Source organism: Pristiophorus japonicus, chromosome 9 (assembly GCF_044704955.1).
Source record: "Pristiophorus japonicus isolate sPriJap1 chromosome 9, sPriJap1.hap1, whole genome shotgun sequence".
In the NCBI taxonomy this organism is placed as follows: Eukaryota; Metazoa; Chordata; class Chondrichthyes; family Pristiophoridae; genus Pristiophorus; species Pristiophorus japonicus.
The window spans coordinates 34398099-34412952 of record NC_091985.1 but is presented as its reverse complement, the minus strand read 5'-3'; positions in this window follow the sequence as shown (position 1 = coordinate 34412952).

Below are 14854 nucleotides of genomic sequence, written 5' to 3'. Positions count from 1 at the left end.
ACACTACCCCCAATCCCATGTGCTTTGACTTTGCACATTAATCTCTTGTGTGGGACTTTGTCGAAAGCCTTTTGAAAGTCCAAATACACCACATCAACTGGTTCTCCCTTGTCCACTCTACTGGAAACATCCTCAAAAAATTCCAGAAGATTTGTCAAGCATGATTTCCCTTTCACAAATCCATGCTGACTTGGATCTATCATGTCACCTCTTTCCAAATGCGCTGCTATGACATCCTTAATAATTGATTCCATCATTTTACCCACTACCGATGTCAGGCTGACCAGTCTATCATTCCCTGTTTTCTCTCTCCCTCCTTTTTTAAAAAGTGGGGTTACATTGGCTACCCTCCACTCCATAGGAACTGATCCAGAGTCTATGGAGTGTTGGAAAATGACTGTCAATGCATCCGCTATTTCCAAGGCCACCACCTTAAGTACTCTGGGATGCAGACCATCAGGCCCTGGGGATTTATCGGCCTTCAATCCCATCAATTTCCCCAACACAATTTCCCGACTAATAAGAATTTCCCTCAGTTGTTCTTCCTTACTAGACCCTCTGACCCCTTCTATATCCGGAAGGTTGTTTGTGTCCTCCTTAGTGAATACCGAACCAAACTACCTGTTCAATTGGTCTGCCATTTCTTTGTTTCCCGTTATGACTTCCCCCTGATTCTGACTGCAGGGGACCTACGTTTGTCTTTACTAACCTTTTTCTCTTTACATATCTATCGATGCTTTTGCACTCCGTCTTAATGTTCCCTGCAAGCTTCCTCTCGTACTCTATTTTCCCTGCCCTAATCAAACCCTTTGTCCTCCTCTGCTGAGTTCTAAATTTCTCCCAGTCCCCAGGTTCGCTGCTATTTCTGGCCAATTTGTATGCCACTTCCTTGGCTTTAATACTATCCCTGATTTCCCTTGATGGCCACGGTTGAACCACCTTCCCTTTTTTATTTTTACTCCAGACAGGGATGTACAATTGTTGTAGTTCATCCATGCGGTCTCTAAATGTCTGCCATTGCCCATCCACTGTCAACCTCTTAAGTATCATTCGCCAATCTATCCTAGCCAATTCACGCCTCATACCTTCAAAGTTACCCTTCTTTAAGTTCTGGACCATAGTCTCTGAATTAACTGTTTCATTCTCCATCCTAATGTAGAATTCCACCATATTATGGTCACTCTTCCCCAAGGGGCCTCGCACAACGAGATTGCTAATTAATCCTCTCTCATTACACAACACCCAGTCTAAGATGGCCTCCCCCCTATCCTGCGATTCCTACTCTGACTAGCACGTGGTACTGGTAGCAATCCTGAGATTACTACTTTTGAGGTCCTACTTTTTAATTTAGCTCCTAGCTCCCTAAGTTCGGCTTGTAGGACCTCATCCCGTTTTTTACCTATATCGTTGGTACCTATATGCACCACGACAACTTGCTGTTCACCCTCCCTTTTCAGAATGCCCTGCACCCGCTTCGCGACATCCTTCACCCTTGCACCAGGGAGGCAACATACCATCCTGGAGTCTCGGTTGTGGCCGCAGAAACGTCTATCTATTCCCCTTACAATTGAATCCCCTATCACTATAGCTCTCCCACTCTTTTTCCTGCCCTCCTGTGCAGCAGAGCCACCCACGGTGCCATGAACTTGGCTACCTTGCAAAATACCGCCCCATCTCCAACCTTTGCTCTCGAGTTCTTGAACGTATTGTTGCCTCCCAAATCCATGCCCATCTTTCCTGCAATTACATGTTTAAATCTCTCCAATCCAGTTTCTGCACCTGCCACAGTACCAAAACGGCTCTCATCAAAAGTCACAAATGACATCCTGTGTAACTGTGACAAAGGCAAACTATCCCTCCTCGATCATCTTAAATTGTCTGCAGCCTTTGACACGGTTGACCACTCTATCCTTCTTCAGCGCCTCTCCACTGTCGTCCAGTTGGGTGGGACTGCACTTGCCTGGTTCCAATCTTATCTATCTAATCGTAGCCAGAGAATCACCTGCAACAGCTTCTCTTCCCACTCCTGCAACGTTACCTCTGGTGTACCCCAAGGATCTATCCTTGGCCTCCTCCTATTTCTCATCTACATGTTGCCCCTTGGTGATATCATCCGAAAACACAGCGTCAGTTTCCACATGTACATTTGCAACACCCAGCTTTACTTCACCACCACTTCTCTCAACCCCTCCATGGTTTCTAAATTGTCAGACTGCTTGTCCGACATCACTTCTGGATGAGCAGAAATTTTCTTTAATTAAATACTGGGAAGACCGAAGCCATTGTTTTCGGTCCCCACCACAAATTCCGTTCCCTAGCCACTGACTCCATCCCTCTCTCCAACTTCTGTCTGAGGCTGAACCAGACTCGGTATCATATTTGACCATGAAAGGAGCTATTGATCACATATCCACAGCATAGCTAAGACCGCCTATTTCCACCTCCGTAATATCACCTGCCTCTGCTCTTGCCTCAGCCCATCTGCTGCTGAAATCCTCATCCATGCCTTTGTTACCTCTAGACTTGTCTATTCCAACTGGCTGACCTCCCACGTTCTATCCTACGTAAACTTGAGGTGATCCAAAACTTGGCTGCCCGTGTCTTAACTTGCACCAAGTCCCATTCACCCATCACCCCTGTGCTCGCTGACCTACATTGACTCCCAGTTAAGCAACGCCTCGATTTCAAAAGTCTTATCCTTGCTTTCAGATTCCTCCATTGCATCGCCTCTCCTTATCTCTGTAATCTTTGTCAGCCCACAACCCCCCTCCCCCCACCCCCGAGATATCTGCGCTCCTCTAATTCTGCCCTCTTGAACATCCCTAACTATAATCGCTCAACCATTGCCTTCTGTTGCCTAGGCACCAAGCTCTGGAACTCCCTGACTAAACATCTTCGCCTCCATACCTCAATTTCTTCCTTTAAGACGCTCCTTAAAACCTACCTCCTTGACCAAACTTTTGGTCACCTGCCCTAATTTCTCCTTATGTGGCTCGGTGTCAAATTTGTTTTGTCTTGCAACACTCCTGTGAAGCACCTTGGGATGTTTTACTACATTAAAGGTATTATATAAGTAAGTTGTTGTGATCTAGCTTTGAGCTGCAGACTGAGCTTTTAAATCAAAAATGTGACAATTGAGAGAAGTTTTGCATTTTGTAGAGAAAGGTTTATTTAAATACTTAGAGTTTTTATGGGGGGAAAATTGCAGTCGGAGGCTTCATACAAATGTCTCCGACCCCCAAAAAATCTACGAAAGTACCTGGTGGTCCCGGAGGAACAGAGAGATCCTAGTCGGAGGCCTAGATTCACTGTGCAGCGCATGGGGAGATGCCTTTCAGGTGCATACATACATGTTGGAGTCACATGGGCCTGGACCACCAATCATTGTGCAGTATTCTCTGATAAAAATGGGAGCTCTGATTGTACGAGTTCCCATTACTATCAATGAGAAAACCCCGAAACACAGCATAAAAAATAAATAAAACACCTCACACATTTAAAATGAATTGAAATTCAATGTAATTAGATGTTTTAGAAAATATATATATTTTGGAATGTGTTTTAATAGTGTTAGAAATAAACTTACCTTAATGGACAGGGTTTTTAATATAAAAATGAATTTAAATTTAATTTTTATACGTTTTAAAACTCCTACGCTGGTAAAGGTAAGCTATGTGCCTGCTTTTACCAAGTGTAAATGTTTGAAGGACATTCGCTGGGCATGAGTTGGGCAAACAGCCCAATCTCTCCCGCATGGACATCCTTCTCCCGAGGATGCGTTCGCTCTGTCTGGAGAAATCTTGACAGATTGGAAAAGCTGGTCTTCAGCACATGGGCATCGCGCCCTGGAAACTGGCATTTGCAAGGCCTCGCCAGGTTCGGTGTGCACTTCATACAGACCCAGCGAGGCCGGAATTTTCGGCCCATTTAATAAAGAAAGTGCTTTAATGCATCAGCCTAACTTCTAGCTCAATACAACAGCTGCATAACAGGAGGAAGCTAGAGGTGAAATTAGCTTTCACGTCAGCAATTGCTTTTCTCATGAAAGTTTTGACGAGTATTTCTAGTGTTCTTACTGTCCAATCATTATAAGCAAGAGCAGGGCGGTTACTGGAGCTTAATCCACAGATGTGTCCTGTACAGGGATTGCTGTTATTTTCTTTCTGAACTCAGGGGAATTTTTAGTCAATCTCTGGGGCGAGTCGGAAGTGAGGTTAAACAAATTGCTGCTAAAGTGATAATCTCACTGTTCAGCTGCCTTAAAGGAGAATTCCATTATCACCTCGTGACCACTACCACCTCATTTTACTTCGGCAAACATTTAGCCTAATTGGCATATGCTTGGTGGGTTAAAGATTAAGGGGGCGGCCTGCAAGTCCCTCCCCCGATGTACCCCTCACAGGAAGCGGAGCTCTGACCCTAACACTCCGTTTCCGCGGAGGCGCGCTCCCGGGATGTCAGCATGGCTCTGAGTCCGGTGCCACGCGGATGCTCGGCGTAGTGCTGACACGCTACAACGCCCCTCCCCTTCTATTCGAGGGGAGGGCCGCTACGCACTCTGCAGGCCCTTTAGTGGTCAGCTACTGGGCCACCAGGAACGTGCTCGCCCAAAATGGAGTGTCGGGCTGCAGGATGGCGGCCCGGTTGACACGAGGACCGCCATTGTCGGGCCGACGCAAGAGTCGTCCGACAATATAAAATGGTGGTCCGGTGCGCTAAGGGCTTTCCCTTTATGGGCCGGCCCGGCGACGGATGTCCGGCAGACCCGTGGGGAAATTTCACCCGCTGGGCAAAAAGGGGTCAGCACGCACGGCGATGATGTCATCGCTGCTTGTGTGCCAGCTTGGGGCTCTAATTAGGGGGCACTACCGGCACAGCTCTCTTTCCCCCCTACCCCCACCCCCCAAACCTCAGGGGCAATTTCCCCGGGAGCATGCGCCTTCCCCCGAGCAAAAACGCCATTGCGTCCTGTTAGCGACCCGCAGGTGCTGATGGGGCTATAAAAAGGGGCAATTTCAGCCCCTAAGTTGCTTGTATTTGTAAGTGCCTTTGTCATACCAATAGGTCTAAAAGCACTCCAGACAATGAATTACTTTTGAAGGGCAATGACTGTTGCTACTCAAGCAAATGTAGCAGCTATTTCTGCACTATCAATGTCCTACAAACAGTCAAGATGTAATGGTGATATCGGTAGAGAGAGAAATGATGGCTGAGGCAGGGTGTGGCTGCTTCAGACATGCTGTTGCTGGTGTCGGATGTGTCATCCAGATCACATAACACTGCAAACATAGAAAGTAGGTGCAGGAGTAGGCCATTCGGCCCTTCGAGCCTGCACCGCCATTCAATAAGCTCATGGCTGATCATTCCTTCACTACCCCTTTCCTGCTTTCTCTCCATACCCCTTGATCCCCTTAGCCGTAAGGGCCATATCCAACTCTCTCTTAAACCTTTTGGTTGCACAAAAGGTGAAATTAAGATAATCAGGTACTTCATTTATGGCCTCACCCCTCAATCAACATCACAAAAACCAGATTATCTGATCATTATCACATTGCTGTTTGTGAGAGTTTGCTGTGTGCAAGTTGGCTGCCACGTTTCCCACAATACAACAGTGATACACTCCAAAAGTATTTTTCCAGTTCTGACGAAGGGTCACAGATCTGAAACATTAACTCTGTTTCTCTCCACAGATGCTGCTTGACCTGCTGAGATTTCCAGCATTTTGTTTTTACTTACTCCAAAAGTACGTCATTGGCTGTAAAGCGCTTTGAGACGTCTGATGTTTATTCAAGACCTCAAATGGTGCCTGCTTACATTTAGAGGATGCTTTAAATTATTGTGTGTTTCTGTGTGTGTGTGTGTGTATTTGTGCGGAGGCCCGGCCTGGAAATCGGCAGGGTCCCGGCCTGCAAGACCATCAGCAGGCTGGGGCCATTGGAGGGAGCAGTGTACGGCGGCATACCACTGCAGAGAGCAGCACGTGCTGCTGCAGGAGGGCGACAGCTACGAAGTCAGGTCGCTGAGTGCAGTGCGGGCAGGCACAGCAGGAGGGGGCGAAGGAGCGGCAAGAGCCCGTAGAGGGAAGTGACCGGGGCCCAGGAGAGGTGTGAATCTGGGGCCCAGAAGAGGCAAGAGCCCAGGGGCAGCACGGGCCAGCCCACACTGCGATATGTGCGCGCTCGATCTGTGCAGCAGAGCTGGTCTTCAGTCGTCTTGGGTAATCCTTGCCACTGGACCAAGACCTAGCTCTGTCAAGCCCGTGTGGTGGCTGGTGTGCAATGGCCACCATACGTTAAAAAAAATCCACGCACAGGCATCTTCCACCCTTCTAGATGTAGGTCGGGATCTGGAATATTAGGTCCTTCATTGAAACATCTGTGAACTCATCCCTTTTTGGCATGGAAGCAAGTCATCCTCGTTTCGAGGGACTGCCTATGGTATGATGAGGTCATGAAAGGCACTATATAAATGCAAGTCTTTTTCTCAAACCTACCTATAGTCTGGTTAAGGAAGTCATTGAAGTCCACGAGGTGTGCCAGGTCTGTCACCTGCTTCTTCAAGTTGGCTATTTCCTGTTTAAGTGACTCAATCTCTGGACATTCAGCACATGTGAAGGGGGGGAAAATTGTGGTCGGAGGATTCTTTCGTACGAACGCATCTGATCTGAAAAAAATCTACGAAACTACCTGTTGGTCCCTGAGAAATGTAGGATTCCGGACTGAGGCCTTCATTGGCTCTTGTCTTTCACGTACGGACATCTATGTTGGAATCACGTGGCCTGGACCACCAATCACTAACTAGTATTCTCATTGATAATAATGTGAACTCTGTTTGTGCGAGTTCCCATTACTATCAATGAAAATAACCCTCTAAAATACCGAAACACAGCACAATAAATAAAAAAACTCACATATTTAAAATTAATTGAAATGAAATGTAATTAAATGTTTTAGAAAAAAAATATTTTTCTGAATTTTTTTAGGGTTAATAGGGTTAAAAATAAACTTACCTTAATGGACAGGGTTTTTTAACATAAAAATGAATGATGAAATTTAACTTTTCTATGTTTTAAAAGTGTTACGCTTGTAAAAGTAAGCTTTGCGCCTGCTTTTACCAGGTGTAAAAGTTTGAAGGACATTCTCAGGGCATGAGTTGAGCAAATAGCCCAATCTCTGCCACACGGACGTCCTTCCTGCGGGGATGCATAGGATCTGTCTGAAGAAATTTTGAAAGATCAGAAAAGCCTTTTTTTGGCCCATGCGTATTGCGCCCAGAGAACTGGCTTTTGCGAGATCTCACCGGGTCCGTGCACACTCAGTACACACCCGGTGAGGCTGGAATCTTCGGCCCAGTATGTCTCAGCTCAGTTCCCTCTCTACCCAAGAGTACCTTAAAATGTACATATAGCACATATTGCATTGGAGTCGTACTCCTGCCTTCTGGTTCCTGGGGGTAGTCATTGTGAAGCTAGAAGTGTTCCTGTGAAGCGATAAGACCCACAGAAAGAGTAAGAAAACACACTAGCAGTGCAGGACACATTGGCTTCTAAAGGAATAGTGTTGAAATGATGTGTATATATAAATATGGGCGGGCCACATTGTCCGCATGCCCGACACAAGATTCCCAAAGCAAGAGCTCAAATAGGAACTCCTACACGGCAAACGAGCCCCAGGTGGGCAGAGGAAACGTTACAAGGACACCCTCAAAGCCTCCCTGATAAAGTGCAACACCCCACTGATACCTGGGAGTCCCTGGCCAAAGACCGCCCTAAGGGGGAGGAAGAGCATCCGAGAGGGCACTGAGCACCTCGAGTCTCATCGCCGAGAGCATGCAGAAACCAAGCGCAGGCAGCGGAAGGAGCGTGTGGCAAACCAGTCACACCCACCCTTTCCCTCAACCATTGTCAGTCCCACCTGTGATAGAGACTGTAATTCCCGTATTGTACCGTACAGTCACCTGAGAACTCACTTTTAGAGTGGAAGCAAGTCTTGCTCAATTTCGAGGGACTGCTTATGATGACATAAATATAAAACAGATCAGATACAATTTGGTCCAAACTCCCTTGCTCGCAACTCCCACTGTAAGAGACCTTTGTGCTCTGCTTGAGTCACACTCCGCTTGCAGTCTTCCCTCACCCTCATGTAGCTCCTTCAACAAGGATCCATCGTTTTCTAACCTTCAGTCAATTGCTTCTCCTTTTTTTTTAAATTCCTTGTTCTTGTGATGTGGGTGACGCTGGCAAGGCCATATTCATTGCCAATCTCAAGTTTCCCTGAGATGGTGACAGTGGGCCTTCTTGAAACACTGCAGTCGTTGTGCTTACAGTGCTCTCACAATGATGGGAGGTGGAGAATTGCAGGATTTTGAACCAGCAGCAATGAGTCCAAGATTTACCTTGATTCCCCAGAGCTTTGAGTTTAACTAATAGTTAATAGCCATGGGAACTTTGATAAACAACCGACCAATCATTGGTTTTCCACGGGCAACCTGGTTTGTTACTTCCTCAAAGAAGTCAAGAAGGGTGGTGAGACTGGATTTTACCCATTTTAATCCATGGTGATTGTTGTTCATTAGGTTCTTGTACAGATAATCCTTAAATTTACTCTGATAAGATCAATTTAAATGGAATTGAACTAAGACTAATGGGTCTGTAGTTGCCTGTGTCTGTTTCATCACTGTTTTTGAAAATGGGCACCACATTAATCTGTTTCCAGTCTGACTAAATACTTGAAGGGAAAATAATTACAGGGCTATGGGCAAAGAACAGGGATTAATTGGATAGTTCTACCAAAGAGTTGGCAACAACACATACATTTATATAGCGCCTTTAACATAGTAAAACATCCCAAGGCACTTCACAGGAGTATTGTGAGACAAAAAAATTGACACTGAGCCACATAAGGAGAAACTAGGGCAGGTGACCAAAATCTTGTTCAAAGAGATAGGTTTTAAGGAGCGATCTAAAGGAGGAAAGAGAGGCGGAGAGGCTTAGGCAAGGAATTCTAGAGCTTAGGGCCTAGGCAGCAGGAGGCACGGCCACCAATGGTTGAGCGATTATAATGAGGGATGCTCAAGAGGGACGAATTAGAGGAGCACAGACATCTTGGGGTGGGGGTAGCGGGGGGGGGGGGAGTTATAGGGCTGAAGGAGATTACAGAAGTAGAGAGGGGCGAGGCCATAGAGGGATTTGAAAACAAGGATGAGAATTTTGAAATCGAGGCGTTGCTTAACCAGGAGCCAATGTAGGTCTACGAGCACGGGGGTGATGGGTGAGTGGGACGTGGTGTGAGTTAGGACATGGGCTGCCGAGTTTTGGATCACCTCAAGTTTACATAGGGTAGAATGTGGGAGGCCAGCTAGGAGTGCATTGAAATAGTCAAGTCTAGAGGTAACAAAGGCATGGATGAGGGCTTCAGCAGCAGATGAGCTGAGGCAAGGGTGGAGACGGGCGATGTTATTGAGGTGGAAATAGGCAGTTTTAATTAGACTGCGGATATGTGGTTTGAAGCTCATTTCAGGGTTAAATATGACACCAAGGTTGCGAACAGTCTGGTTCAGCCTCGGACAGAAGTTGGGGAGAGGGATGGAGTCAATGGCTAGGGAACGGAGCTTGTGGCGGGGACCGAAAACAATGGCTTCGGTCTTCCCAATATTTAATCGCCACAGGCACAATGGGCTGAATGGCCCCCTCCTGTGCTGTATCAGTCTATAATTCTACTGGTACCTCAATGGAGTTCAGTGCCTCCTTCATAATGACTGTCAATGTCTCTCACATTTCTTCTCTAGAATCTTTTAGTACTCTAGGATAAATACCATCTAAACCTGAGGATTTATTACTTTTGAGCTGTTTTAGCCTGTCAAAGGCAGCAGGATACTTTGTAAGATAGAACACTATCTTGGCAATATACTGTACCATGGTTTGGCATAGGGTGAGGGATTACATTTTTGTATTTTTTTGTGCAACACGTTCCTGATCAGGGCTACACTGTATTGGGGAGCGGGGACCAGGCAAATTGTACATATACTGACAGGGGCAATGGGAATAATTGGAACTGAGGCACCTTAGCAGGCAGACAGAGTGAAACTAGTAGAGACCAGAGAAGATGTTACCTGCCAAGCCCTGCAATGTGGTGTGCGGTTAGCTAAAGAACTCAACCTTATTCAAAACAAAGGCATGGCGTGAAACACAGAGGGGCCTTCACGATTCCTACTTAATACTGCAAACTTACTCCATGCACAAAAATAACTTTCAAACCTGCAGTAACATAGCAGTTCCCCGTATCCCACTCAGAGTGGTATATAAACAGGATTAAAGATGATCCACACAAAGCAAACTGACTGAAAAGAAAGGTCATTTCAAAACCGTTTGTCCAACATTTACAAGTTTGTGTGTGATGCACTCGACCCATTAAGGAGGAGGTATCACAGCTGAGGGTCTGGTGCTTATGTTTCTGGAATGTCTACCCCATAGTTTAATAGTCATTCCAGGAACATGATGGCTCAGATTTTCACCTGTAGTACATTTTCTCCCAGCAGGTCACAATTAGTAATTAGAATTACAGAAATCCAGGAACTGCATTTTTTTTGTTCTAAAAACTTGGCCAGCGTTAATAGTGGTATAATATAGCCTGGTTCTGTCTCTACCTCTGTGTGTGGGGGAGAGGATGAAGGAATGCAAACATAAGAACATAAGAAATAGGAGCAGGAGTAGGCCATACGGCCTCTCGAGCCTGCTCCGCCATTCAATAAGATCATGGCTGATCTGATCATGGACTCAGCTCCACTTCCCTGCCCGCTCCCCATATCCCCTTATCTCCTTATCGATTAAGAAACTGTCTATTTCAGTCTTAAATTTATTCAATGACCCAGCTTCCACAGCTCTCTGAGGCAGCGAATTCCACAGATTCACAACCCTCTGAGAGAAGAAATTTCTCCTCATCTCTGTTTTAAATGGGTGGCCCCTTATTCTAAATTCGTGCCCTCTAGTTCGAGTCTCCCCCCATCAGTGGAAACATCCTCTCTGCACAACACTGCTGTTTGTATTGTGTCTGTAGTAACCAGTTTCCGGCCAGCAATCAACTAATTCTTGTCTTACTTTCTCCTTTGGAGCCGTGTTACTGGAAATCTTTTTGATTTACAGAAGTTAAATGAGAGAAAATGGAAAGAAATATCACAAAACAAGATGCTGGTGACTGCGTTTAAGAGCAAATTTGGTTCGCTTGTGGATTTGCTCCCTTCGTAAGGTGTCAGCTTTGCCTCAGTGCTCGTACTGTTGAGGATGGAGAGTGGAGGATTCATGCCCCACCCCAGAGACTAGAGCATGCAATCTAGGCTGACAGTCCAGTGCAGTACTGAGGGAGGGCTGCGCTGTCTGAGGTGCTACCTTTCCGATGAGACGTTCAACTGAAACCCTGTCTGCTCTCTCAGCTGTGTGTAAAGGTTCCCATGACACTAGTTGAAGAAGAGCAGGGGAGTTTCCTTGGTTCCTGATCCACATTTATCCCTCTCACTATATCACTATAGCAGAAAATCTGTTCATTTATCTCGCTGCTCTTTGTCGGATATCTTGCTGTGTGCAAATTAGCTGCCACATTTCCCTAAATTACTTCATTGGCTATGAAGTGCTTTGGGACACCCTGAGGTTGTGAAACTATAAAAGCAAGTACTTCTTCATAATTACATACCTTTCTGCGATGTTCTGTTTCACTTCTTGAGAAGTGCTATTTTTTAGTTGAAAAAAAATCCGAGATGCACAGGAGATTTTTGTGTGTCTGAAAGTGAAAGAAAGACTAACACTGGAGTGGAACGTAAAACAGGAGGAGGTCATTCAGCCCCTCAAGCCTGTCCTGCCATTCAATTAGATCATGACTGATCTGTATCTTAACTCCATCTACCCGTCTTGGTTCCGTAACCCTTAATACCCTTGCCGAACGAATATCAAACAGTCTCAGCTTTGACATTTTCAATTGATCCCAAGCCTCAACAACATTTTGGGGAAGAAAGTTCAGATTTTTAATGAGGTCAAATCCTTCACGTAATACTGAATAACCTGTTGTATATTTCCAGCATTCATTTTTTTTAATGGTTGGAGCTACAATACTCTTCAGTGTCCAAGGTGCCTTGCTCTCTTTTTGCTTCTAATCCGTAGCTTTTCAAACCTGGAGTCCGTGAGGTCATCAGATGTTTGTATTTTCTTGTATTGCTGTACTAAAGAAATAATCAGTATTGATGTTATGTATGTAAGCATTGTAACTATGTAAGACTTGCCACCAGAGCGCGCAACTGTTGGAGGCCCAAGGGTCACCTGCACACCTCGTGCAAGGGAGTATAAAAGGTTGCCTGCCATGCTGCTTAGGCACTCTGGAGTTGTATTAAAGAGACTAAGGTCACATCAGTTTTATCTCACAACACTCAGTCTTGTGGAGTTCTTCCATACTTAACAATTGATATAGTGCATTTTACCATCAATGAATCACTTTTTAATGAAAGAATGTAGTGACTATTGACTTGTGGGCTGACAGGTGGCAGGTAACATTCGTATCACATAAGTGCCAGGCAATGCCCGTCTCAAACAAGAGAAAGCCCAGCCTTCTCCCCTTGACCTTCTATGACACCAGCAACGATTCCCAATGATCACATCTGGGGAGGCTTGCCGTTGATCAGAGGTTTAGCTGAATTGTCCTGTTCCCCTCAACACTCACATCCAACAGCAGCTGCATGGAGCTCTCAGACGTCTTTGTCGTGAAGATTGAAACCATCTGTTCAGCTGCCTGTGAAGGTCCCCCCTTTTACCTTGCACAACAAACCAAGCCTCCCCCCCCGACCTACTCCCACGCCCTTCTCTAGTTTCCTATCTGCCCTCGTGCCCTCTCCGAACTCATCTGTCCATAAGCTCCACCTCCTGTTCCCTTGACCCTATTCCCACTAAACTGCTGACCACCCAACTTCTCTTCCTGGCCCCCATGCTAGCTGACATTCTCAAAAGGCACTGTTCCTCTCCCTTTCAAAGCGAGCGTTATCACCCCCTCTTCAAAAAGAAACTCACCCTTGGCCCCTTAGTCTTTGAAAACTTCTGCCCCACCTCAAAGCTCTGTTCTTCACCAAATTATTGAACATTTTTTTGCCTCCCAAATCCATGCCCATCATTCCCTCAGTTCCATGTATGAATCGCTCCAGATTTTATTCCTGCTGAAACAGAAAAGTCATAAATGGCATAAACTGTGGTGCATTTCCATCCTGATCCACTTAGACCTCTCTGCAGCCTTTGCCACAGTCAATCACATCATCCTTCACCAACACCTCTCCCCCATTATCCAGCGTGGTGGAACTGCCATCACTTGGTTTCCACTCTTGCCTATGGAATCGTAGCCAGAGCATTTCCAGCAATGTCATTTTACTACTTCTGTCTCTTCTTTCTCTTCCCACCCCAGCTCCGTTACCTGTATCCTGGGCCTCCTCCTCTTCCTCATCTGCAAGCTGTCCCTTTGGCAATATAATCCAAGGACAAGGGGGAAGGTTCCACGCAGCCGCAGCAAGTTCAGATTCCAACCCCATATCCCCTCAGTCACAAAGACCACCTACTTCCACCATTGTAGCAGTATCGGCCTCTGCCTATTGCTGTTCCTTCGTCATCACTGGGTTAATAACCGAACACTGTTGTGGGGCAAACATCACCACACGCAGGAATGGACCGGCCATATCAGAAATCGGGAAATATACCGAGTGTCCCATTAAGTGTTCCATAGCATTGTATTATGGCTGGCCCCTTTTCCATGAGAATCCCGAAGAATCCCTTGCCCTTTTGGGGGAAGCAGTCCACCCCTGGCTACAAAGACTGCAGCAGTTCAAGGAGAATGCCTACCACCATCACCTTCTCAGGACAGTGCTGCCTCGCCAGTGCAACCCACATCCCGAGAACAAATTTGGAGAAAAATGTTGGCTAGCTAATGTGTGCACAACAAGATCCCACGAACAGCAGACGAATGACCAGTTAATCTGATGTTGATTGAGGGATGAATGTTGTGCCTGGCCTGGACAAGCAGGCCCGCAGCTCAACATCTCACCTGAAAGACGACCAAGATCAGAAACGCAAGTCCTGGAGGAGGGCGTGAACCCACAACCTGCTGATTCCGAGGCAAGAGTGCTGCCACTAATTAAAACTGAGACTAAGGGAAAAGACGACAAAATCTGCAGTGATGGCAGTGTTTCTGTTAGTCCAGCTGACATTCTCTTCCAGTAGTTTGGACATGTAATGTATTTTCTTTGTGGGTTCTTTGCTTAAGAATTCATAACAACACATTGCTATGAAGAACTAGTTGGTTTATTAACAAAGGTTTAACAATCGCAGTACACATTACCAGTTCATCCACTAGGCTGATAACTGCATACCTCGTTGTGGATGACCTAGACCCGACTGACTGGGATATTATTGAGTCTTGTGAAGATCACGTGACTGGCTAAGCCACTCACAATGCAACAGCTCTACAAACCTGTGAGCATACTCTCGGTTGCATACCTTACAGGACAGAACATTTCTGGTGCCATGTCAATATTTGCAAAGGGTGCCCCACAAAGAAAAGTTTGAAAACCACTGCTCAAATTCATTGTTACCACATAACTGCTCAGACTCACACAAGTGCTTTAATCCCATGCAGCAGTTAACAGCTGTGCTCACACCACCAATGCCATCTGCTTGTGTGACCAACATGGTTGCTCATTGTGTCAATGATCTGCTTTTATATTGGCCTTGTTTTAATTTGGATTGTAGGAGACCAGCATCTCTGTGATGGCTCCTGGCATTTACACTACTATACCCGGCACCCTTACCCCGGCAATATTGTCCTGATAGTCCAAG